General features: G+C 39.8%; 1 long non-coding RNA gene across 1 annotated transcript; it reads right to left on the bottom strand.

Annotated features, from left to right (window-relative positions):
• Window positions 1-302: 302 nt before the first annotated feature.
• Window positions 303-2594, bottom strand: LOC112841963 (uncharacterized). Its single transcript, XR_003213472.1, has 3 exons — window positions 2288-2594; window positions 514-678; window positions 303-379 (listed from the first exon to the last, which is right to left on the bottom strand). It is a non-coding gene; the product is annotated as an uncharacterized LOC112841963 (long non-coding RNA).
• Between the last annotated feature and the right edge of the window lie 551 nt (window positions 2595-3145).

Raw genomic sequence — 3145 nt, 5'->3', positions numbered from 1 at the left:
TAGTGTTGTGCTGTCGCAGCTCGTTTGCTTAACGTAAAACTTTATTTGATCTTTAATTTACTTTGAAAATATGTTGGAAACTGTGTTCAGCTAGATTCAGACTTACAGCTGAGGTCGAAACCGAATGGAAAATCCCCTGCCAGTTTTTTGTTATAGTTATAAACTATATCATGTTATAACCTTTGTAAAGGAAACCAGTCATCGGAGATATAAAGTGTTTGTTTAAGGTGTGTGTCTGTCACAAATTGTTATTTTTGTCTCCCTGTTTTTCTGTTCTTAGGTGTCCTTTCTTACCTGTTTCTCTCTGTCCATTGTTGTGAACCCAGGTGAGAATAAGTGACAGTTGGAGTGACGGGTTCATTAGGGTTTCATTACATGGCTGCTTGGACAGAAGGAGGAGAAAAGCCCATGAGATGAGCTATAAAGTAAATAGAACTTGCTGGGTAACTGCTGCACATCCAGAGCATTTTCACTGACGGCCTCTGGGAGGAAAAGCACACCTGAGATACACACCTGGGTTTTGCCACAAAGGAGGGCGAGTTTAGAGTGAAAGCAGGGGTGGATTCATCACAGTTAGCCCAGGAGGTAACCCTGAGGCAGTGCCTCATGCACAAGGCAGACAAACGCACTATCCAAGAGTATCATAACAAGTTTAGACTTTTCGACACAGCTCCTCACCTAGAAGAAAACAGAGCAAACAGTGAAATGACTTTGAGATTAAGACAAGAAACAAGTTGCGACACGAGTTCTTCACATTAGATGTTTTAGGCCGCTCCTCCTTGAAGTGTACCACACCTGTCCCGTCATTCGCTGACACAATTGCTGTGCTGTCGGATTTGAGTTCAACGGCAGGCAACAAAGTCAGAGGTTTGTTTTCTTAGTGAGAAACTGAAGCATATCTCGAGCTGCAGTGATTAAGGCGTTCAGGAACCATTAAGCAGTTAAAGTAAGTGGTCAAATGGAAACCAGGTTGCTTGTCAATTTTGAAAGATTTGAGGATTGGGTAGCAACTTCCAGTGGAGCGAAGAGCTCGATCAGATAGCATTTAAACAAATTAGATTTGTGGAATTCAAATAGAGTTTTAAGCTACTATCAAAGCTACTATTGAAATATTTCTCAGTAGTCTAATGTTTGGGGTACAAATAGAGTTTAACGATCTGCAGCAAAGCGAAGCAGATCGAGTCAGAAACTGGTGGTTCTGTGCTGCATCATAAGCTCCTTTAAGCATCATAAATACTTCAGCCCCAGCGCAAAATACTGATAGTGATCATGTTATGAGTCAAAATACAAGTAATTTTCCGTTAACAGGTTTCAGCACCTGTCCCAGGTTCCTCGCACGTCTTTAATGATGATAAAGTAGCCAGACTGAGTGTGCTGGGGTCTTATTGAAACAGGCTGCACCTATAGTGTTGCGTGTCAGTGAAATGTGTCTTAATGAAGGAAAGGTGGCTTCACTGGGACTTACAGCTGCCGCAGGTATTCAAGAGTGCTCTGTTAAATGTGTGTGTGATAAAAGGTTGTGATCAGGACAATAGACTTGTGTAGATGTTTCTTGTACACGGATCCACCACAACATTAAAACCACATGCATAATACTGTTTAGGTCTCCCTCGTGGCCCTAAAACAGTTCTAGTCTGTAATACATAGCAAAAGGTCTCTGTGGGCGTGTGTCCAGTTGGCTGCAGGGTGGGACCTCCTGGGATTGAAATCATTCCAGCCAATCCCATTTGTATGGAGGCCCACAAGAATTTGGATCTAGGGAATTTTGAGGATGGGTCAGTGCTTTGGGAACTTCTTCAGTTTTTGTAGCAAGGGAGAGAGTACTACTACTAGCCTGTCAAGAGATACTTGGTCTTTAAAGGTGCAGTAAGTAAACATTTTTTGGGATCTAATACAAAAAATGCTGAACTCATCAGTATAATGTATAGTATTAGTGTATAATTATAGCTTCCAAAAACTGATTTATTGTCATAAACTTAGATTTAATCTATTAAAAGTATAGTCACAATAACTTATTGTCAGCTGACCAGATGTGCAAACCCTCCCATCTCTGGACAGCTGACAACGAGCTGCTAAACAACAACAACAGCTGGTTATAAGCTAATGTTATACCAGCTAATGTTAAGCTAATTTTAGGCTTTCCTCTAATAAACAGTTTGATTACATTGTCACATCACAAGAGATGAAAACAACGTTAGAGACACTTCAAAAAACGTTTCTCTGATGCTAGCTAACAGCAGCTAATAGCAGCAAAAACAGAAACGTTCAGATATCCTCAACAACTCACCTCAGTAGATTCCTTTCCAGAAGCTTTACAGCCTCCTCCAGAGCAAACAGACATGGACACCCAGGTAAACAGCAGGCTGACAGCTTAGTGGCCACCAAAGCTAGGCCCTTTATTATTGCCAGGAGTAAGAAAACAGAATTCAGTTGACCGGAATCTGAAATCTACTGACATCTAGTGGTGAGATTCACACACTGTACCTTTAAAAGTGTTAGGCTGCTGGTACATGTGGTACATGTAAAAGTCACATCCATATAAATGTTCTTTGTGACAAAACAATGTCTGGTTTCAGCAGAATATATTAGTACATTATTTTTCTTCACAGACTGATTTATTTTTGCATGACAGATACATAAAGTGACTGAGCCTAAAATCATTTGATATGATAATTTACTGTTATTTGTATATTTTAAATATTGAAATATTTTAGACTGAGTTGATAACCCTAGTAACTGGTTAGGGCAATGATCCAAAAACAAAAATTATCTACTAATCCAATAATTATCCTAGCAGCTTGAGTGCTAGAGTATCAGCTTGTTTACTGAGCTGGCAGCCTTATAACAGGCTGTAAAGCGGTGAAAATGAAAGCTGACTGGTTCAGACTGTTTGCTGAAAGAGTAGCAGCATGACAGGTGTGACTATAAAGTTACATCACCATTGTTTTGCTCATTGCATTCACAGTTAGCACTAGTTTGTCTGCTGTCAATCATGCGTTAGTTAGGTAGCACTAAGACAAGGCAGGAGCACGAAAAAGGATCCGTTTGTTTATTGATTTTTTATTGATTTGAATTTCTTCAGAGATTTTTTCTTTCTTTGTGAGTGTGTCTTACATTTAAGGTTCAGATATCAAATGATCAGACT

The sequence above is a fragment of the Oreochromis niloticus genome, linkage group LG13 (genome assembly GCF_001858045.2).
Source record: "Oreochromis niloticus isolate F11D_XX linkage group LG13, O_niloticus_UMD_NMBU, whole genome shotgun sequence".
In the NCBI taxonomy this organism is placed as follows: domain Eukaryota; kingdom Metazoa; phylum Chordata; class Actinopteri; order Cichliformes; family Cichlidae; genus Oreochromis; species Oreochromis niloticus.
The sequence above is the reverse complement of the archived record's forward strand: the minus strand, read 5'-3'. Positions and strand labels throughout refer to the sequence as shown.